Source organism: Hylobates moloch, unplaced genomic scaffold (genome assembly GCF_009828535.3).
Source record: "Hylobates moloch isolate HMO894 unplaced genomic scaffold, HMol_V3 SCAFFOLD_2, whole genome shotgun sequence".
NCBI classification, from domain to species: Eukaryota; Metazoa; Chordata; class Mammalia; order Primates; family Hylobatidae; genus Hylobates; species Hylobates moloch.
Genome location: NW_026652277.1, coordinates 135,812,769 through 135,836,627, shown reverse-complemented (window position 1 = coordinate 135,836,627; position 23,859 = coordinate 135,812,769). Strand labels below are relative to the sequence as shown.

Sequence of the window (23,859 nt, the reverse complement as noted above, 5' to 3'; positions counted from 1 at the left end):
TAGAAAGATCACCTGAGCTGAAAAGGGAAAACAGCAAAGGAAAATAAATGGAAGAAGAGAGGCCAGTTAAGAACCAAGAGTGAAAGACTTCTGAGATCCTGAATGGAGGTAAAGAAGACGAAGAAGAGGGAATAGATCCTGCAAATGCTAGAGATGGAACTGATAGGATTCCATGATCAATTCTGTTTGGAATACAAAGGAGAGTGAGTCTTTTGCTTGAGCCAAGGCAGGGAACAGGGGCATAGTGGAAAAAGAGCAGCTTTGGGGTAGGAGTGAAACCACAAATAGTAGAATACGTTTCCCATCATGATTCTGCGTTTTTCAGTAATGTTGTCTCATGTTGACAGTTACATATTGAATTAATAAATGGTCCAAAAGGAAGGTGAGTGGTGTATCTTCTTTGGCTAACTGAAAGTTTCTCAATAGGAAAGCCCAAGCATGAAGAGAACAAGAGATGAAGTGTGATCCCTGGCAGTCAATCCTTGGGCTTTTGAAAAATAATGAAGGCCCATCTATTGTGCATTTGAAGAGGATTTTACAACAATGCTTGGATCACCAGGAACTGCTCAGTGTGTAGCCAGCCAAAACTGAATACCCAATCACTAGAAACTCAGCCAAGAGAACTATGATTATTTATTCATAGCCTTTCTGTTCCCAACAAAGATTTGAGGTGGTTAAAAGGGTCAGTATGTCTACGAAAATTTTTTTCACAAGTGGCTTTACTCTTTTTAACTCACATTCACTGGATTCTGCTATGCCTTAACTAAAGGAAATGGGAATTCAGCTATCAGGTAAATATTTCACGGGCCAAGTTGTACCAAGGCTTACCTAAATACATATGTGTCCATATTCGTCAAATGTATTAGTATTTCCTTATTTGTATTTATTTAATATTGGCTAACTGCAAATTCAGCCGTGAATTAGCAACTCTTTTGATTGAAGGAAAGGGTTGAGATTGGGACCCAAAAAGTTTGGAGAAACAAGGTTTAGCAGCAGTATTCCAATCTTCCTTGATTCAATTTTCTTTTCCCCATTTTGGAGAGAGTATAGAGTCACCATATTATGCCTCTCACATGGCTCACATGCTTAGCTTACTTCTGTCAAAGTAGAATTTGTAAATCAGAGATCCAAGTCTAGGGCTTGGCACTCAGTTGGTAATAATGAAGACAAGTCAAAGAACCCTAAACAGAAACACTGAACTGTGTATGTGACATTCATCCAGTCCACAACTACCTTCCACCACTCCTGGCCCTTCTTTTCTGCTTCCACATTCTCCTTTCTTCCCTAGTTGCTTCTTTCTGACTCCACTTTCATTTGCACACTATTTCAGCTCTCCATCACCAATAATTTCAGGCTCCACTTCTGTTTGAGCCCCTGAGTGCCCTATTGTCTATGTCTGATTTGGTCAAGCAACCTCCATGATGTTCCTTTCCTTTTGATACTGCAGATATCAAAATTTCAGTGCTCACTTTAGGCCACATAAGCACATTAGGTAATGAGAACCTAATTTCTTTAGTACATGGGCCTATAGAAATTAACTGATTCCTATAGCTGTTTGTCTAATGACAGACTGAAAGACGACTGAAGGCAAGTTTCTTAAAGAAAAAGGAAAAAAAAATCCTGTCAAGCATGTTGTCTAATTTGATATGGACAATCACCTGCCTGGTAGGAAATATCATCTGGACTGTACAGATAAAGAACATGAGAATCTGAATATGGAATGATGTGCCTGAGGTTACACTCCTCCATGTCCTTGTTGGAGTGCCATGGTCTTTTTACTGAGATATTCAATGCTGCCACCTGTTTGGAACAAACAGCACAGACTAAGACTAATGTTCTGCATCCACTTCAGAACTTCTGTCATCACCTCTTAACAGAAAGTGATATTGTTAAGTGTAGCCATGACCTTTGTCTTGTCAAATACAATGGCCAATTATCAGTCTTCTTTTTTCTTTTTGAGACAGAGTCCTACTCCGTTGCTCAGGCTAGAGTGCAGTGGCACAATCTCGGCTCACTGCAGCCTCTGCTTCCTGGGTTCAAGTGATTCTCCTGCCTCAGCCTCCCAAGTAGCTCAAATCATAGGCACACACCACCACGCCTGGCTAATTTTTTTTTTTTTTTTAGATGGAGTCACCCAGGCTGGACTGCAGTGGCACGATCTCGGCTGACTGCAACCTCCACCTCCTGGGTTCAGGTGACTCTCCTGCCTCAGCCTCCCGAGTTGCTGGGATTACAGGAGTGCCTCACCATGCCCAGCTAAATTTTGTATTTTTAGTAGAGACGGGGTTTCACCCTGTTGGCCAGGCTGGTCTCGAACTCCTGATCTCAAGTGATCTGCTCACCTCGCCCTCCCAAAGTGCTGGGATTGCAGACGTGAGCCACCATATGGGGCCTCAGTCCTCCCTCTTCTTACTCATCATCTGGACACCCCTTTCCCCTGGCTTTCAGGACAATACACTCTCCTGGTTTTCTCTGACCTTACTGGATACTCTTCTTCTGCATTCTCTGAAAGTGGAAGAGTCTTAGAATTTGGTCTTTTGACTTCTCTTGTGTCTATTTTATTCTCTTGATGACCTCTTGAGTACTGCCCCATAATCCTATCCCATCTTCCTGGAAAACTTACCATCTCTTTCTCTCCTTAAACTTTCAATACCACTTTCTCTGCCTTCCTTATTTGCAGCTGATGACCTTTGGTTCATATTTTACTGAAAATGGAAGCAATTTTGTGAGCTCTACATCATTTACTTATCACATACTTTACAAACCCACTTCATCTGGTCCCATTATATTCTGTTTTCCCTAATGTTTCAATGGAAGAACATTCTCTCCTGTGATCAGTGCCAGCCCTCTGTTTGTGCCCTGAGTTCCATCTTCTCTCACTTACTCAAGGACTTTGCTCTTGAAAATATCCCTGCTCTCTTTCTTTGCATCTCAATTTTCCCCCATATCATTCTCAACAGCATAGAACTATGCTATAACTGCCACCTTAAAAGCAAAACTGGGATAAAAACCCACCCTGCAAATTATCTCTGATTAACCTCCAGTCCTCTACAGGAACACTTCAAAGATTGGTTTATATGCATCACTTCAGAACTTTTGTTAACCTCTTAACAGAAGGTGCTATTGTCAAATATAGTCATGACCTTTGTCTTGTCAAATATAATGGCCAATTATCAGTCCTCTTCTTACTCATCATCTCGACACTCCCTTTCTCTGGCTTTCAGGACACCACACTGTCTTAGTTTTCTCCGACCTTACTGGATACTCTTCTTCTGCACTCTCTGAAAATGGAGGAGTCTTAGAATTTGGTCCTTTGACTTCTCTTGTGTCTATTTCATTCTCTTGGTGTATTAATCCATTCTTATGCTGCTAATAAAGACATACCTGAGACTGGGTAATTTATAAAGAAAAAGGGGTTTAATGGACTCCCAATTCCACATGGCTGGGAAGGCCTCACAATCATAGCAGAAGGCAAAGGAGGAGCCAAAGTATGCCTTACATGGCAGAGGCAAGAGAGCTCATGTAGCGGAAGTGCCCTTTATAAAACCAATGATCTCACTGAACTTACTCACTATCATGAGAAAAGCATGGGAATAACCTGCCCCCATGATTCAATTATCTCCCATAGGTCCCTCCCAAGATACATGGGAATTATGGGAACTACAATTCAAAGTGAGATTTGGATGGGGACACAGCCAAACCATATTCTACCCCTGGCCCATCTCAAATCTCATGTCCTCACATTTCTTTTTTTTTTTTTTTTTGAGATGGGGTCTCGCTCTGTCACCCAGGCTGGAGTGCAGTGGCGCAATCTCCGCTCACTGCAAGCACTGCCTGCTGGGTTCATGCCATTCTCCTACCTCAGCCTCCCGAGTAGCTGGGACTACAGGTGCACATCACCACACCTGGCTAATTTTTGTATTTTCAGTAGAGATGGGGTTTCACCACATTGGCCAGGCTGGTTTCAAACTCCTGACCTCGTGATCCACCCACCTCTGCCTCCCAAAGTGCTGAGATTACAGGCGTAAGCCACCATGCCCGGCTGTCCTCACATTTCAAAACACAATCATGCCTTTCTGACAGTCTCCCAAAGTCTTAGCACATTCAGGCATTAACCCAAAAGTCCAAGTCCAAAGTCTTATCTGAGACAAGGCAAGTCCTTTCCATCTATGAGCCTGTCAAATCAAAAGCAAGTTAGTTACTTCCTAGATACAATGGGGGTACAGGGATTGCATAAATACACCTGTTCCAAATTGGAGACATTGGCCAAAACAATGGGGCTACAGGCCCTATGCAAGTCTGAAATCCAATAGGGCAGTCATTAATCCTTAAAGTTCCAAAACGACCTCATTTGACTCCATGTCTTACACCCAGGGCACAGTGATGCAAGAGGTTGGGCTCTCATGGCCTTGGGAAGCTCCACCCCTGTGGCTTTGCAAGGTACAGTCCTCATCCTGTAGCCTTGCAGGGTAGAGCCCATGAAATGCTACTTTCATGGGCTAGCATTGAGTGTCTGCAGCTTTTCTAGGTGCACGGAGCAAGCTGTCAGTGGAGGTCTGCAGGATGGTGGCCCTCTTCTCACAGCTCTACTATGCAGTGCCCCAGTGAGGACTCTGTGTGGGGGCTCACACACCACATTTCCCTTTCACACAGCCCTAGCAGAGGTTCTCCATGAGGGCCTTGCCCCTGCAGCAAACTTCTGTCTGGACATCCAGGCATTTCCAAACATCCTCTGAAATCTAGGTGGAGGTTACCAAACCTCAGTTCTTGACTTCTGTGTTCCTACAGGCTCAACATCACATGGCCTGGCCCACGAAACCATTTTTCCCTCCTAGGCCTCCAGGCCTGTGATGAGAGGGGCTGGAGGAAACCATTTTTCCTTCCCAGGCTTTCAGACCTGTGATGGGAAGGGCTGCTGCAAAGGCCTCTGACATGCCCTGGAGACATATTTCCCACTGTCTTGGTGATTAACATTTGGCTCTTCATTACTTTGGCAAATTTCTGCAGCCAGCTTGAATTTCTCCTCAGAAAATGGGTTTTTCTTTTCTACTGCATTGTCAGGCTGCAAATTTCCAAACTTTTATGCTCTGCTTCCTCTTGAATGCTTTTCCACTTAGAAATTTCTTCTGCCAGATACGCTAAATCATCTCTCTCAAGTTCAAAGTTCCACAGATCTCTAGGGCAGGGTCAAAATGCTGCCAGTCTCTTTGCATAGCAAGAGTGACCTTTACTCCAGTTCCCAACAAGTTCCTCATCTCCATCTGAGCCCATCTTAGCCTAGACTTTATTGTCCATAATATTATCAGCATTTTGGTCAAAGCTTTCCAACAAGTCTGTAGGAAGTTCCAAACTTTCTCACATCTATTTGTCTTCTTCTGAGGCCTCCAAACTGTTCCAACCTTTGCCTGTTACAAAGTTCCAAAGTTTCTTCCACATTTTCAGGTATCTTTACAGCAGCGACCCACTACCTGGTACCAACTTACTGTATTAGTTCATTTTTACACTGCTAATAAAGACATACCCAAGACTGGGTAATTTATAAAGAAAAAGAGGTTTAATGGACTCACAGTTCCACATAACTGAGGAGGCCTCAAAATCATGGTGGAAGGTGAAGGAGGAGCAAAGGCAAGTCTTACATGGCAGCAGGCAAGAAAGTGTGTGCAGGGGAAATACGCTTCATAAAACCATCAGATCCCATGAGACTTGTTCATTGTCACAAGAACAGCATGGGAAAAACCTATCCCCATGATTCTGATTCAGTTACCTCCAACCGGGTCCTTCCCACAACACACAGGGACTATAAGAACTACAATTTAAGAAGTGATTTGGGTGGGGATGCAGCCAAATCGTATCATTTGGTAACTCATCCAGTAAGCTCTGACAACCCATTAGGCATTGCCACTGAGATATCTAACAGGAATCTCATATTACTAAGTCCAAATATAAGTTCGGAATGCCTGTTTCAACACATCCAAACATGTTCTTCATCTAAGACCCATTTCAATCATTCAGTTAAGATCAATTCACCCAACTGCTTAAAAAGCAAGAACTTATGTGTCATCCAGGCATCTTTTATTTCTCCCTCTTTTTCTCATGCTCAAAATCCAATCTACTGACAAGTCCCATCAGCTCCTCTGTCAAACTCTATTCCACTTCTAGCCACATCTGACCAGCACTCCCATTCCCACTCTGGTCCAAGCCCAGCATCTTCTTGTGTCTGGAGAACTTCAATAACTCATGGTGAGTCTTCCTCCTTCCACTTATGCCCCCGCATTGTCCATTCTCCACATAGCAGTTAGAGGAGCATTTCTTAAAGTATTAATTTGATAGATCTTATTTTTATGTAAAACTCAGTTTGAAACCTCCACTGATTTCTCACGGAGTTAAACTCAATCCTTATGCTCTAGAAAGCAACACTTAGTCTGGATTCCGCCAACCCTTCTCATCCTATTTCCTACCACTCCTCTCCTCCCTCACCAGGCTTCAGCCTCATCTCCTTCTCACTGTTCAACTATGGCAAGCCCATGCTCCCCTCAGAGCCTTTACATAGACAGAATTTTCACTCAAGTACTTATATTGTTGGTTCCATCCTTCTCATCATTGAAGTTGCTGCTTAAATGTCACCTATTTGGAGAGGCCTTTCTTAATATTTCAATTTAAAGTAGTATCTCACCATTTCAGCTTCATTGCTTTGAGAATTTCTACATGTTCTTTATTTATTAGGCTATTGCCTGTTTCCTCCCACCATGACATATGCTCAGTGAGGGTGGGAACTCTGTCTTACTCACCACTACATCCTCATGACAGTTACATGGTAGGCATTCAAAACCCATTTCTAGGACTAAATGACAATAATAGGAATTTGACTTAGAACCTCCTGGCCAGTTAAACAAGAGTCATCCATGAGTTTCCATATGCCAAAGCTCTTCCAAAATTTATAACCCACCTTGAGGTGTTAAAATATGCTACCAGTTGCCCTAGAGAGATTCTTCAGTCCCTGCCAGAATTTTTATAATTATCTTGACATCTTTGAGTTCTAAACACCCATTCTTACTCAGTCTCAGAATTAGTTCATATTGCTCAAAGGCATGCAGAATCTAGACAGATTTTAAGGCATTCCAACTGATCAATCTGTTTCCAAGACATTACCAGCTGCTGTTTTAATCATTTATGGGACCATTATAGCTTTTCGGCTTTGAGTCAAGAATTAAGGCATTGTGTTTTGTTTCATGAAATTGGCTTATGGAAGAAAGACTTTCATTCCAATTTTGCAAAGTCAAATTGGAGGCTGATGGTTATCTGGGAGACTGCTATTAACAGGAAGCCCTGTCATCCACAAATGTCCCCAAGATCCAAAGTCATGGTGAAAGAGATGACATTTGCTGACAATAAGGCATGAAAATGGATCCACAACTCTTCCAAGGGTCTGTCTTTGAGCCATTACTATTGCAAAAAATAGGTTAGGTAGCAGTTTGAGGCCTCTTTGTGTGTGTTGTTGATTTTGTTTTTTAGCTTGGAGAATCTGCATTCATTAGTTTACCATTAGTTGTTAACAGCACCCTCTCCTCTTGAGAGTGTATCATAAAAAATGAGCAAAAGGAAATAGAAATTAATAGTATTAAGTTATGGTAGGAAAAGACTTTGGAAGTAATGAGTATCTAATTCCTTTAGCAAAAGGCCCATAGATGCTGAATGACTTGTTGGAACTCCCAGCCCTAGTTCTGCTGTTTCTTTTAGGTTTTGGGCATACATAAGGATGAACCTTCTTATGGCTGCTCTATGGGGCTCCAAGTATGTATAAAATATAAAATCCCCAGTTAGTATCTATAGTGAGACTCCTCAAAACAAAACTCTTCAATTCTCCCTCACCATTCTGGCCCTCACCCTGAGTCTTCCCCATCTTAGTAAATTATAAAAATGGTTATCAAATTCTCACGCCAGAGTTCTGGGGTCCTCTCTCTTTCCCACACCTCTTGTATCCAACCCATCAGCAGATCCATCAGTTCTATCTCCATGGCCATTACCTTGTTCTAGGCACCATGATTTCTTTCTGGGTTTCTGCAACAGCTTCTTAAATGTGGCTTAGGATTTAAAACACATTTGGGCCCCCAACTGTGCAATGTGTGGTAGATCTATCTCTCCTTAATTCCCACAGCTGCTGCTAGTCAACAGGGCGTCCTTACTTAAGTTACCAAAAAAAGTGCCTCCTGTGGGTGAATCCAGTCCTTCAATGCAGAGCTTGATGAATGTAGAAGTGTCTTTATGCTAATTAGGAAAAACCCTCCTTTTCTCCGCTTCCTCTGGGCTAACACATCTTTATGCAATGGTGCATGGCATGATGAGACTTGATCAGTCTGGTGTCAGTCCCATCACCCCTATGGCTGAATGCCCTTGTTTAACGTAAACTCGCACAACCAAACACAGTAGCCTTGCCTTCTCGTGCCTCACACCTTCTACTGCCACCTTACTCTGTTTTAAGACGTCCTATGTATTTTGAATATAAGATTAATTACAATTGGTGCTTATTAAATATTTTTATATGAAAGAAGAATGAATGAATGTTCAACATCCACTCTGTGGATGAGGTATAAGGAGGGAAAAGGCTGAGAGATGCCCTAAAAGGAAAGCTGCCTATTCACTAGACTCAATAATTCTTTCAAATGGGCTATTTCCCAAGAAACTACTTTTGTGGCCATGGTCAGATGGCAACCCTGCACACCTGATGTGAGAGCAACCCTCTGTGACCCACATTGAATTACCTCTGTTTACTACACAGTGCAAGGGATGGAAATATTTACAAATCATAGCCTCTCTTCACCAAGGAACTACATTTTAAAATAAGAATCTAGGATCATGTACAAAAGGATACTTCACCATAAATAAATGTGAAATTAGTGCTAGGAATAAACAGTTCTTTGTGTGAGATCACTATGAAAAATACATAAAAAGATACACAGTTTAATTATGGTAAATACTTTAAGTAACTATTAAAGTAACCATTAAAAGTAACTATTAAAGTAACTCGGTGATTATATGAACCATATCAATGATTTGTCATGGAGTACTTCTAAAATATGTGTAACTACAAAATGCAATTTAAGTGTTTATTGCTTTGATTGCTATTCTAAATCTATGAGAAGATTCAAACCAATTCAGTATTTCTTGAGCAGTTTCTGGGTCCAAACCAAGTATTTAGTGCTTTAGGGCAATTAAAGATAAACATGATAACAAAATGTTTCTAAAGGTGCTCACTATCTTATATGAGCAAGAAGGTCAAGCTAAATAACATTAGCATAATAGAAACATTAAATAAACATAAATGTTCTTATATAGACAGAGTACTATGGCAGCACAGACCAGGAAAACAGTAGGTGGTATCTGAGTTGAGCTTTTTGGATGAGTAGGATTTTGATAGAAGTTGTTGGGCAAAGACATGGAAGGCGTGCACTCAGGCTGCTTTTTGGAGAGGTAGGCAGAGGAGGGTCCAGTGAATTCCGTCTTAGAACATTGGGCTGAGCCTAGCAAGAGCAGATCAGCCGAGACAATCATAATGACTTGCTGATAATTCTTCTCTAAAAGGTAAAGAGGCTAAACAAACAACAAAAACCACTCCACAAATGTGACTGTGACTCTTAATTCTGACTTTTGCTACCAGCTGCTAAAGAGGAAAGGGGCCTCTTATGGGCTGAATTGTGATCTCCCCAAAACTACTATGTTGAAGTCCTAGCCTCCTAGTACCTCAGAATGTGACTGTACTTGGAGCTAGCATCTTTAAGGAGGTAATTTAGTTAAAATGAGCTCTTTAGTCTAGGCTCTAATCCAATATGATGGGTATCCTCATAAGAGGAAATCGACACAATCAGTGACAGAGAGAGATCATGTGAATACACGAGAAGATGGTCATCTACTAGCCAAGGAGAGGCCTCTAAAGAAACCAATCCTGCTGACACCTGGATCTAGAACTTCTACCCTCCAGAAATGTGAGAAAATAAATTTCTGTTGGTTAAGCCACCTAGTCTGTGGCATGCTGTTAGGGCAGCATAACAAGGCAATATAGGGCCCCAGCACCTTAGGGTCCCAGGGGACTGGGGAACAAAGAACACAGTCAGACATGTAGACCAAACATGTAGATCAGGCTTTACCGATAGGCTTTTAAAGATAGAAGAAATGTCACAATAAAGGCAGGCATGATACACTTTCTAAGACTAGATGATTCCAGTGAACCTGACAAGGAAGCAAGGAAGGAGGTTCCAAAGGAGCTGCATGGGCAAGCCTCCCAGTGAGCCTGTATTTTAAAGGACAAGTACAAAATAAAGAGAGAAGGACAGACAATGAAGGAAAAGCATCTGACAGACATAAACGAGTCAGAAACCTCAGTAAGAGGAAAGACCACGGTGAACCAACGCTTCTAAAAATTATGGGGGTCAACAATAAGAGCCTGCCCAAAGAACAAAGGAGGCTGGAGGTGGGGCTGCAAAGACATTCTAATGTTCCCAAACAGTAGCTGCAAGTAAAACCTTTCATTCCTCTTCTGCCTCAGTTTTTGTTGTGAGAAAGAGATATGGGTTGAAGAACCAGGAATGAGTCTTGCTAAGAGGGAATCGACATTTGAGGGAGGTGAAGGATAATGAAAGAGAGCACATGGCTGCTCTAAGTGAGTTCAAGTATCCTGACCTCGATAAATCACATCTTGAGGTAACTGCAGAACTTGCAAATGAGCAGCAGAACTGCTGACACTGACCTTTGAGAAAGCACAGAAAGTGGAAGAGGTAGACAAGACAGAAGAAAGGCACAGTCTGGCCTAATTTCTACCAAAAGGAAGAAAGAAAAGCCTACAAACTATAAAATGGACAGTTCAACAGCAATCGCAGGGACTAGTCTCCAATGGGTGAATTGTGAGAATTTAAGAAGGGGAAATTTATTTTTTTTACATTGGAGAAACCTTTAATCATAATAAAAAGGAATGTATTTATCATTTGTGCCTGAAAAAAAATAAATACACCAAGTAGTATTTTCTTGCATGTCTGAACATTCTTTTTCCTACCTGTAGGAAGTGTTGGAGAATTTTTAAACCTTTCTTCTCTGGCTTTATTTGGAGTTTCATCAGTGACTCCTTGAACTTTCATATTTTTCATGAACTCAAGAAGGGGGAAATTTGATCATTAGAAGTCAGCATAGAAGCACTATGAAAAAATACATAGAACTGTAAAATTTCAGGACCGGACAGGTCCTTCAGGATGATTTAGGCTCCAAATCCATCCATCAAATGCTTAAATTTCCACAGGTTTGTAATTCACTTTATGTTTGAACTCCTCCACGGTGAGAAACTTCCTACTTTTCAAAGCAGCTCATTCACATAATCATATTAATTCATCTAGGGCAAGCTGTAAAATCCATGATTAATATTTGGCATGACATATCTTAAAGACAAGATAGAAAACTGCAGGCTGGTGATGGTACATGTCTACAACCCCAGCTATTCAGGAGGCTGAGGCTAGAGATGAAGGTTGCAGTGAGCCAAGATCGCACCACTGAACTCCAGCCTGGGAGACAGAGTGAGGCTCTATCTCAAAAAAAAAAAAAAAAAAAAGAAAAGAAAAGAAAAAGAAAAAAAAGAGAAAACTACAGGCTGGATGATTACACAATTAGCAAAATCTGTAACTAGTTGACACAGGCTTTGCACAAAGGACATTACTAATGAATTTGTGAGAAGGATGTTATTTTAGTTTGCATGACGAAAATCCCAGGGAATTTGGTACAAGCTGGAGCTGACAGGCCCTAACTATATCAGAACCAGCTGTTAGCCCTGAAAGTGGACCACACTAGCAACAGCCTTGTCGAGGACACTCCTAAACGAGAGGAAGTCTCCTCCAAGGGGGAATCAATTCCTTAGGACCCTTTTGACGTGGACCCAAATTCTAGGAGAGTCTTGGCACCGCCTGCATAGAAGACAGTTGGCGGGGTGACACAATGTGATGGCAGTAAGGAACATACTATCCCGTTCTAACTGCTTGGCCCAGTCTCTGCTCCAGACACAGACCCCCACCACCCAGGCTACCTACAACTGGAAGAGGGGATGGTTAAACAAATCAAAGAATAAGGATGCTTAATCAATGCCTTCCAGTTAATGTGATATTGGCTGAGGGCAGGGAAAGGCATAAGTCTGTCAAGGCTACCCACAGAACCAGGGACAGAAGTAATAAGACCTTGAAAGCCCCCACCAGACAGGTTGCTGAGTTTCCGGGTCCCAGGGAATCATGTCAGAGCAAGTAGTGACAGCTGGGGAAAGGAGCAAGGGTCCCCATTTCCCCAGCACCCTGTCCACCTCCGACCCCTGCCCTAAATCTCTCCTGATAACCTGCCGGTCCTTTCAGTGACTTCTACATTCAGCATACCCTTATTGCTTGAGCCAGAATCAGGATCACCTACATTTGAAACCCCCTAGTTTGTATGAATATTAGTACTTTAGTATCGCTTTGAAGCACACCACATACTGTACCTTCTAGTAGGTATTTTTGTTCCTGCCTCATCTCCCCCACTAGAAGGTAAAGCATTTGTAGGCAAATATTGTGTTGAAATTATTCTGTATCTCTTTGAACACATTAGCATATAAGTGGAGATGAGAAAAGTTCAGAGAACAGCCTTGTATCGTTTAGAAACATCTAGAAATGTCTGAGTGTGCATGTGGAAAATTACAGGCAAAATAAGAATCAACATCTATTCTTTTAAAATATCCATTCCAATTTAATATGAAAGACAATCAGATTGGGCAATACACATAATCACAATTTGTATTGTTGTATCTCCTTCACTTAAATTTAACAACTTTAAACTTTTAAAAAAATTTAATAAAGTCATGGGACTTTATAAAGTTAGGAAGAGAAGAGGAAAGGAAAGTGCCTAAGGATCAAGGATCTGGGCTTTGCAGCCAGATTGGGCTAAAATCCCAGAGCAAGGACTTATTAGCCATGTGACCCTGGGCAAGTCACTTAAACTAAAACTCAGCTTCTTCTTATGCAAAATCGGGAAATTAAAGCTTCTATCTCATCTGGCTGTTATGAGAATTAAACAAAATACACATGTAAAGGGCTTACAATCTGTCACACAACTAATTCTAAAGTATTACTGCTAAGTGTCTGTGTATAAAGAGACAGCAGAGTGGCCAAGGCTTAGAATGCCATTCAATAACCTCAGAATAAATGGTGAAATCATGACAATAGCACAGACAGTTTGCATTTGTGAAGCTGAGAAAAGTCTTTCATAATTTGAAGTGGCAACAATGAACTCCTTTAAATGATACTAATTACTGATAGCTAAAGGGCAAATTATTGTTCATCTGTATCTAGAAGCCAAACTTTAGTTATAACATATATTGCCAAATACCAATCAAGATCCACTAAAACATTCTTGAAGGGCACCTCATCCAACAGAGAACAAAGTACTAAATTATTTTTTGACCTTGACTTCATAATAGTGACATGAGAGCAACACTGGATTTAGTAAAAAAGGATTCCTTTAATTATTTGCTTTTAATATCTGTGAGGGAAGTACTTTAGAGATGATTTTAATGAATTTTGAATGACAAATTTTTTACCTTAACATTTCCTCATTATTTCTTTTCTTATAAGCACCATTAAACAGGTTTTGGGAAGCTGTGGGCGGCTTGAATTCAAGGACGTATTCTCAGTACAGGAACATATTTGCATACAAATATATTGGGATAGCATAATCCTTATTACTGTACCACTTAGGTCAGCCCACTTACCTTGGAAAGGTTTATAAAATGCCTTTTTTAGTATCTGTCCAAACATTCGTTTACTTTATCAATTCAGTTTGGTAATATTAAATGCAGTAAAATTTAGTTTCCATTTCAGTCACATATCCTTCCCAATGGGCCATTAGAAACACACAGCCAGACAAGAAACTTATTCTCCTTGATCCAGAAGTGCCTAGTGTGTGACTCCCCACAGATTACAAAGTTTAATCAACACTAGAATTTTGGGCAGACAAAGCAAAATCATTCAATTTGTTTTTTAGACAACAGCTGTGGTTTTTCTCTGCCTAGCAGTTTTTTCCCCATTCCCCCTTTGAGGAGCCACTCTTCTCTCCCCTCAATGGTCCTGGTAGGTATGCTGGGGGCGGGGGTGAGTGTCATCCAGGCCGACTATTCAGTCTTCCTTCTCCAGGCCATTGTGACAAGTTCAGGGATGAGCAGGTGATTCAGGCAAGGCCAATCAAAGCTTTCCCTGAGATTTGGACTATGCAAAAGATAGGGACCCATTTCTTCTGATTTGCTTAAGGGAATAGGCTTGAGACTGCCAGTAGCCATCTTTTTTTCTTGCCATTTGGAAAAAACTTGCTTGAGAATAAAGCCAACACAAAGGGAAAAACAGCTGAAAGACAAGGAGAGAGAGCTCTGCCATTTTTTGGGGGGTTTCTGGATCCAGCTATCCCAGAAGGCTCAACTTTTGGTGGTCTTCTCCTTTATGAAAAAAAAAAAATCCATTTTTTGTTTGTTAGAGTTGAGTTTATGTTACTTGTAACTAAAGGAAGCCTGATCACAAAGCTTTAAGGAAAGGACAGACATTACTGTTCATTCAATATTCAATGTTTCTTTAATTTCGTAAGTTCTCCTCTCCTATTGTGTCCGGAATTGGTGGGTTCTTGGTCTCACTGACTTCAAGAATGAAGCCATGGACCCTCGCGGTGAGTGTTACAGTTCTTAAGGTGGCACGTCTGGAGTTGTTCGTTCCTTCTGATGTTCGGATGTGTTCGGAGTTTCTTCCTTCTGGTGGGTTTGTGGTCTCGCTGGCTTCAGGAGTGAAGCTGCAGACCTTCGCAGTGAGTGTTACAGCTCATAAAAGCAGTGTGGACCCAAAGAGTGAGCAGTAGCAAGATTTATTGCAAAGAGCGAAAGAACAAAGCTTCCACAGCGTGGAAGGGGACCCGAGTGGGTTGCCACTGCTAGCCCGGGCAGCCTGCTTTTATTCTCTTATCTGACCCCACCCACGTCCTGCTGATTGGTAGAGCTGAGTGGTCTGTTCTGACAGGGGGCTGATTGGTGAATTTACCATCCCTGAGCTAGACATAAAAGTTCTCCACATCCCCATCAGATCAGTTAGATACAGAGTATCGACACAAAGGTTCTCCAAGGCCCGACCAGAGCAGCTAGATACAGAGTGTCGATTGGTGCATTCACAGACCCTGAGCTAGACACAGGGTGCTGATTGGTGTGTTCACAAACCCTGAGCTAGATATAGAGTGCTGACTGGTGTATTTACAATCCTTGAGCTAGACATAAAGGTTTTCCAAGGCCTCACCAGAGCAGCTAGATACAGAGTGTCAATTGGTGCATTCACAAACCTCGAGCTAGACACAGGGTGCCGATTGGTGTGTTTACAAACCTTGAGCTAGATACAGAGTGCCGATTGGTGTATTTACAATCCCTGAGCTAGACATAAAGGTTTTCCAAGGCCCCACCAGGGCAGCTAGATACAGAGTGTCGATTGGTGCATTCACAGACTGAGCTAGACACAGGGTGCTGATTGGTGTATTTACAATCCCTAAGCTAGACTTAAAGGTTCTCCACGTCTCCACCAGACTCAGGAGCCCAGCTGGCTTCACCCAGTGGATCCTGCACCAGGGCTGCAGGTGGAGCTGCCCGCCAGTCCCACGCTGTGCGCTCGCACTTCTCAGCCCTTGGGTGGTCAATGGGACTGGGCGCCGTGGAGCAGGGGGTGGCGCTCGTCGGGGAGGCTCGGGCTGCACAGGAGCCCATGGAGGGGGTGGGAGGCTCAGGCATGGCGGGCTGCAGGTCCCGAGCCCTGCCCCGCGGGAAGGCAGCTAAGGTCCGGTGAGAAATCGAGCGCGGTGCCGGTTTGTCGGCACTGCTGGGGGACCCAGTACACCCTCCGCAGCCGCTGGCCTGGGTGCTAAGCCCCTCACTGCCCAGGGCCGGCAGGGCCGGCCAGCTGCTCCGAGTGCAGGGCCTGCCAGGCCCACGCCCACCCGGAACGCCAGCTGGCCCGCAAGCGCCGCGCGCAGCCCCAGTTCCCGCTGGCACCTCTCCCTCCACACTCCCTGCAAGCTGAGGGAGCCGGCTCCCGCCTTGGCCAGCCCAGAAAGAGGCTCCCACAGTGCAGTGGTGGGCTGAAGGGCTCCTCAAGTGCCACCAAAGTGGGAGCCCAGGCAGAGGAGGTGCCGAGAGCAAGTGAGGGCTGTGAGGACTGCCAGCATGCTGTCACCTCTCACTATCAGTGATAAACTCCAGGCCTATTTGTTCCGTAACTTTCTAAAATTATTTTCTGAGCTTTTCAAATTCCAGTCATTCTGTCACTAGTTATCAGTATCCTATAATAAGTATATACACATATTTTATGTCAAGACATCTTTTTGGGGCATCTTTAAAACTAAACTTTGTCCTTATCTGTAAAGAATCATTTAGATCAGTGTTTCACCTGGGACTGAGTTATAAACCAGAATCACCTACTTGGTTTTTTAAAGAATCGTAATTGCCTAGACCCTAATCTCAATGAGCTGTCTGTAATGTTCAAAGGTTGAGGCTCCAATCTGTATTTTTAAAAGCTATGTAAGCATTTCATATGCAGTCTTGTGGTTTAGAAATTATCTGTTTTAGACAAATATCTTCTTTAAAGAAGAAAAATGGATTAAGCTGATCATCAGAATCTTTAAAAACATAGGTTATTGATACACATTAATGGAAATTTTGATTCCTTAGGTCTTTAAAAGTTTTTATGGCTCCCCAGATGATTCTGATGACCATTCAGGTGTGAGAACTACTGGATTAAATGATGGGCCAAGTCACCCTCAGTGAATCTATGTTCACAGCCATTCTACAGACTCACAGCAAAGAACCTTTAAAAATGTAAATTTTGGCTGGGAATTCATGAAATTTAGAAGGCTTGGTACTGACCAGCATTTTTACTTGCACAGTGACATGTACTGAGCACATCACTCTGAAAGAATGGGCCAGATTATACTATTTGCAGAAAAAGAACAGATGAGGTTGTATCTGGTGGTTTTTGCTTGTTTGTTTGAAAACAGGGTCTTGCTCTGTCACCCAGGCTGGAGCACAGTGGCACAATCACAGCTTACTGCAGCCTCAAACTGCTGGGCTCAAGGGATCCTCTTGCCTCAGCCTCTTGAGTAGCTGGGACTACAGGTGCATGCCACCATGCGTGGCTATTTTTTTTTTAAATTTTTTGTAGCAATGGAGTTTCACCATGTTGCCCAGGCTGGTCTCAAACTTCTGGTCTCAAGCAATCGTCCCGTCTCAGCCTCCCCAAGTGTTAGGATTACAGGGGAGACATCATGCCTGGCATGATCAGGTTGTTTTAAAGGAAACAGAGTGAAAAGGTGTAAGGATTCACAGCTATTTAACTTCATCATTCTGGTCTTTTTTCTGTGAGCATTTTTGTATGTGTGAAACTGTCATTTAACATCTCTACAAGGTTTGTCCTAAATATAAAATACTATTTGCATGAGGAATTGTTCTATCATTGAAAACTTCAATGAACACCCCTGGATCAAACAGAGGTAAAAGAGAAAAAGAGAAGAGAGGATTAAAGGGAAGGTTTCATGTGATACTCTGAGCTTCTGAAATTAGCCATAATGAAGAGATGGAGCAGAGGACCCTGGCTAACCCATTTCTCAGGTTTAGACAAGAGTTCTCCTTTGAAAGTAAAGGGACCAATATACACAATATGTTACACAATAAAGGGGTGAGAGGGGCTGGCAGTCAGTATTTTCAGGTCAACACCAGTGGAAAAAAGTAGGCTGCTGATTTCTTCATTAGCTTTTTCTCTTTACACTGACTATTAACAGCTTTTTCTGCCTTACTCTCTGAGCTGAAGACATTGGAAATACTGCACAGGATAACTCCTTGTTTCCCTGCAAGGAGATGATGCATTTTAGCTCTGTAGCCACTAGGAGTCCAAGCATAGTAAGGACTCCCACTATCTTCCCAATCACTATTTCAATCAAACTAGAAGAGCCCCTGCATAAGCTACAAGCACTTTCGTTTTGTTCCAAACCTGGCTTAGTCTCTAATAGCTCAATTAAGGTCACAGCAAAGCCATCAGAAATCAATAATCACACAGAATAGTAGTCTGAACTTTTGCCATTCTTTTTTACTATGCAGCCAATTTATCATTCTTTACCTTTATCGTACTATTTTAAGACAAGGATCAAAGCTTCAGCCATGATGTGTTCTGACATGACAATACTCATCATATCTGAAAAGAGACCCTGCATATACTAATAGAAGGACACTGAAAATCTCTCTCCAGAACCCATGAAGCCAAATGTGATCCCACTAATCCTCCACAGCAGTGTGGCTTTACCAAAATCTAGAGCTGCAGTAGTGGGATATGGGATGAAAGCAAAAAAAGAGAAGCTGACCAGAAATTGGCCAAATAAGTGATATTGCTAATGCAATGGGGATAGTAGTTTTGACACATTACTTTGATATATTTTTTTCTTCCCTGCAGTTCCCCACTTACTGAATTGATGAAACTATTACTTCAGGAGCTGGTAGATACCATTCAGAAAGAAAGAAGTTGGAGCTCAGCTTTGAGGCTCAAGCTAAATTTTTTTAATGTTCAGTGAGGTAACAGTTTTGAAAGCTTGACTTTGTTGAAAATAAGAGGGTTTCTAAATTCCTAGTCCCCTTGAACAGTAAAAGCAAAGTTTGGAGATATGGACATGCTTTTCTACATGCCTTAACATAGAAAGTAAGAGAATATGATGCAGGAAAAATTCTTGAAAGAAGGAGACATACAAAGTCCTGTGTACTAGACAAAGGAGAGAGGATGTGAGGGTCAAGTGGTCAGAGGTGTCTCAGCTCATCCCTCTCAGGGCAGAAACCTCAAACCAGAGAGGTTAGGGAGAATAACAGAACAGGGGAAGTTTTTCGTTTGTCCACAGAACAGCTTGGCAATATTTAAGTACCCATATTCAACCAGCACCAGGACACATGAGAGAAGACTGAGGAAAATGTCCGTACCAGCAGATTTGAGGGCAGCCTCCAAGCATCCTGCCCACTTCAGTCAAGTACGGAGTAAGCAGTCACAAGTTCTTAGGTCTCTAAAGGGTGTAAAAAGTTGATAGATATAAAGTGAGCCCCTATCCAGCAATTCCAGTTCTATGTATATGCCCAAAAGAATTGAAAGCAGGGACTCAAGCAGATAATTGTGCACCTATATTCACAGCAGCAATATTCACAAGAGCCAAAAATATGAAAGTAACCTGGCTCCACTGGCAGATGAACAAATAAAATATAATACATACAATAAAATAATATTCCATCATAAAAAGGAATGAAATTGATACATGCTATACAGATGAGTTTTGAAGACATTATGCTAAGTAAAATGAACAGACACAAAAGGAATGATATGATATGATTCCACTTATAGAAGGTACCTGGAGAAGTAGAATAGAGGCTACCAAGAGCTGAAAGGAAGAGAAAATGAGGAGTTATTGCTTAATATTTACAGAGTTTCTGTTTAGGATGATGATAAAATTCTGGAAATGAACAGTGGTGATAGGTACAGAACATTTGACTGTATTTAATGACATTGAATTGTACACAGAAAAAATTGTACACAAAAAATCGTATTTACCACAATACATTTTTTTAAGTGGACCCCTAGTGGCCTGACAAAAGGACCAGCAGGCTACACAGTATCTAAAGATGGGCTTCAGCAGTCAAGTGTCTCACAAAGGCATTCCAAAAAGCCAGTCTTAAATAGCCATTCTCAGTAAACTATCGCAAGGTCAAAAAACCAAACACCGCATGTTCTCACTCATAGCTGGGAACTGAACAATGAGAACACATGGACACAGGAAGGGGAACATCACACTCCGGGGACTGTTGTGGGGTTGGGGGAGGGGGGAGGGACAGCATTAGGAGATACACCTAATGCTAAATGACCAGTTAATGGGTGCAGCACACCAACATGGTACATGGATACATATATAACAAACCTGCACATTGTGCACATGTACCCTAAAACTTAAAGTACAATAATAAAAAAATAAATTAAAAAAAAAAAAAACCAGCCATGACTCAGGATGCCCCGTGTTCAGGCAAGCTGAGTGACACTTCCATAAAGGCCAGCAGGGACTCAAATGCCAGCACCAAGAACAGAGGAACATCAGATGTCTCCCCACCAAGCTGCACCAATGCTGAAAGGGAACCCAAGCTTCTTTCTGCACCTTGACACCATCTTGACGTGGAGGAGTAGTAGAGGAGACCCTATGTTACAAGAGTCTTGACAGAGAGATTAACTCTGAATTAACTACCTCCAGTCTAAGATTTACAGGGATTGTAATGATGGTAAAAATCAATGTGTAATCCACCGCCATGAGAATAAAGAGTCAAGGAACAGAATAAGATCAATTGTATAAATTTTTTATTTTATTATATTTCTTAATGCAAGCTTTTGTCTCCTACCAAACTTGGTGTGTGACTATAAAGCCTTTTGGCCCTCAGTCAGAAATGGCAATAGAGTATATATTGCAATTTTTTCCCCTTCATCATTTCCCATGCATGTATTCCTTTAAAGATTTTTTACAATGTTAAACAACCAAAACAGAACAGGTAAATTTGCCTCTCTTTCCAAATTGCTGCCCCCAAATTCCAGCCATTCTATTTTTTATTAGTGGTCTACGAGGTTTTCTATCTCTTTGACTTTCACTGTATTCAACTTGAGCTGCCTCTATGTGGGAACGTACTTTTTGCCTTACATTATTTCTATAAACTTCGAATAGAAATATGGAAAGATTGAACTTTGAGTATTTCTCTCATCCATGAATTTAAAAAATAGTAAAAATGTACTCCACCAACTGTGTTATGCATTTGAGGTGACATCAGTGAAATGAGAAGCCATTAAAAAAAAAAGGTTCCATTGCTTTAGTCTTTGCAGGACATCAATTAAAGAGTGACACTTGCCTTCTGACATTTTTTTAATCCCAAAAGGTAGAACTTAAATTGACAACCTATAGCAAGCTTAAGAAAACTTAGTGATCTAGAAAATTAAAACACAGCCAGACTAGGTGAAAAATGTTTAAGTAATACATTTATGGTTGGATGGCAAGGTCTTTAGACTGTGATTTCTTGTTGTTTCAGAGTTTTTTGGGAATTCTTTTTGTCTATTCCTAATGCAATTAATTTATTTTTCAAGTCTGCTGATCGTGTCTGTCTTAGGACCCTCCAGGGGCAGCTGTATGCTCTGCACAGCCTTCAATATGCTGACAAAGTTTCTAAATAAAACGACCGTAAACCTTCAATCTGCTATCCAGCATTTTTATATCACTTTTGCTTTGTTGAGGTTGAACATGAGTAACCACTTTACACGTATATTATGAGTAAACTAAAATCCCCCAAAGTCTTACTGTAAGGTCAATTAGACAAAAATATGTCTTTAAAAAATGAACATTTGATTGATAGGATTTTATCCATTCCATTTCCAACAATGAACTTACAAACTTTCAACTTAGGTTCTCAAAGGTTTCTCTGTCTCTCTTATAGTCAAACAGTAGTGTCCATTTTTGTATTTACTAAGGTGATGCATTGGAAAACTATGGCTCAACAAAAGAGTTCAAGAGTTCTACAAGGATCTTCTACTGCCTGTGTATGTTTCTGCCCACCTGTAAGCCTCTGTCCATGTGCAATCTCTTTGCAGAGCCTCTCCCCAGCAGCCCTGACTAAGCTGAGCTCTCTCCTACCCCTGCACACACTGCACTTTGCACCTGGATGCCTTTGAGTGTTCATCTTGCTAGTATTGTTGTCTGTTTACAATGAAGGACATGTCAATGCTTTATTTACAACTACTCAAAACTAGAAGATATAAGTTTTTCAAAGATTAGTCAACTCATTAAAATTTCAATTTTTCATTTTAAAAAACATAAAATTTGGGAACAGTGATATAGATGAGAAGGGGAAAGAGGCTTGAAAAGTCATCCTCAAGTAAACCTAAAATACGGTTGCACAAAAATAGGCAAGGAAGTTTCAAGAAAGAAAAAAAAACTGGCCCTATATAAAATAAATATGGTAAAGCATCTAAGTCTACAATAATTACAGTAGTAACGGGTGAAAAAAAAATCAATGCTGCCTACTAAAAAGGCTAGATATAATTGTGTGGAATCATTCAGTATATTGTAAAGACAGTATTTTAAATTCATGGTGAGAATATGAATTATTTAACCAACTGATACGGTTTGGCTCTGTGTCCCCACCCAAATCTCATGTCAAATTGTAATCCCCATGGGTTGAAAGAGACACCTGGTGGGAGGTGACTGAATCATAGGGGTGAACTTCCCCCTTGCTGTTCTTGTGATAGAGTTCTCATGGGATGTGGTTGTTTGAAATCATGTAGCATTTCCCTCTTCTCTCCCTGTCTCTCTCGTCACCATGTGAAGATATGCTTGCTCCCTCTTTGCCTTCTGCCATGATTGTAAGTTTCCTGAGGCCTCCCCAGCCATGCCTCCTATACAGCCTGTAGAACCGTGAGTCAATTAAACCTCTTTTCTTTATAAACTATCCAGTCTCAGGTAGCTCTTCATAGCAATGTGAGACTGGACTAATACACCAACAATGTTGGAAACAATTAGCTAGATAAAGCTTCCCACCTCATAAACAGGTTAAAGGTAAATTCTTAATAAATTAATAATGTATTAATAAAGTATTATAAATTAACAAATTATAAATTAATAAATTAAGTATTTAAATGTAAACATTAAGCATAAAATACCATCAGATAGAAAACTATAATTTATGTAATTTGGGGGTGAGAAAAGTATTCTAACAATCAAAGTTCATACTATGAAGCAGAAATCATAAATTTAAGTAAGTGCGGGGCCAAACAGGCCCAATACACGAGCAATTATCAGACTAGATAAAATAATTCTGTTTTGTTTTTTTTTCCAGCAGAATCATAGTAAGCTTTTGGGTAGTGAAGTTGACACTCAGCCTCCACATTGAAGTAAGTACCTGGCAGGTATCTGCTCCATCCACATGGAAGCTGTATGTAAAAACAAAGGCTGAGCATTATCAGATCTTTTGCATTTTGGAAGAAAAGCCCATTTTAAATGTTTTCTTAAATTGTAAAAGAACAACACTGTGTGGGGCAAGGAAAAACATCTGATTCAACTCATTTAGCCATGAAGGAAAATATGGATAGATTTGACAATATAAAGGTTATTCCCTTTACCACAAAATGTCATAAGCATGTTTATTTAGATATATACTTTAAAATCTGTATCCATTAAGCACCACAATCAACTCCAAAGAGCAATCATGTTGTTTCCAGAAATAAAGCAATGACAGATCAAAAATACTGCATTTGTATAACAGGATGTCCCGTAACTCAAAGATTAATGCACAAACAAAAATATAAATGTGGCTTTAAATACTATATTAGTCAGGGCTTTACTGCTGTTTGTGCATCTAATTACAATATTTGTCATCTTAATCTTTGCATTAGGCTTCCAGTACATATTGGTTTACAGTTATAAAATGTTTCTGGAAGAAAAAAATCTGGATATGTGACCACAAAATGGGATGCACTATTTAGTAATGCTAAAAAGATGCCAATATAAAATTCATAACAGGTTTTCTTTTGGAAATAACACTAGTTTCCATTTATCATGTAGCGTTAAGCTCTTATTGTATCATCATTAATGTACAGTGACAATTAATGAAAAATTACTGAAGAAACTAAAAATCCTCCAAAGTATAATTAAAAGTGAGAAATGTTCTGAGCCCCATTTATATTCTGACCAGCATAAATAAGATACTGACTGCAAGTTCAAGAATTCAATTAACTATCCAAATTC

General features: G+C 41.0%; 1 protein-coding gene and 1 long non-coding RNA gene across 6 annotated transcripts in view; both read right to left on the bottom strand.

Moving 5' to 3' along the window:
• The window catches only part of SLC35F1 (solute carrier family 35 member F1), a 439,352-nt gene that overhangs the window by 238,789 nt on the left and 176,704 nt on the right, over positions 1-23,859 (bottom strand). The gene's annotated exons all lie outside the window — the stretch shown is intronic.
• On the bottom strand, positions 1,620-11,184 carry LOC116471426 (uncharacterized). The gene is made up of 3 exons (XR_004248797.1): positions 11,045-11,184; positions 2,624-2,705; positions 1,620-1,800 (listed from the first exon to the last, which is right to left on the bottom strand). It is a non-coding gene; the product is annotated as an uncharacterized LOC116471426 (long non-coding RNA).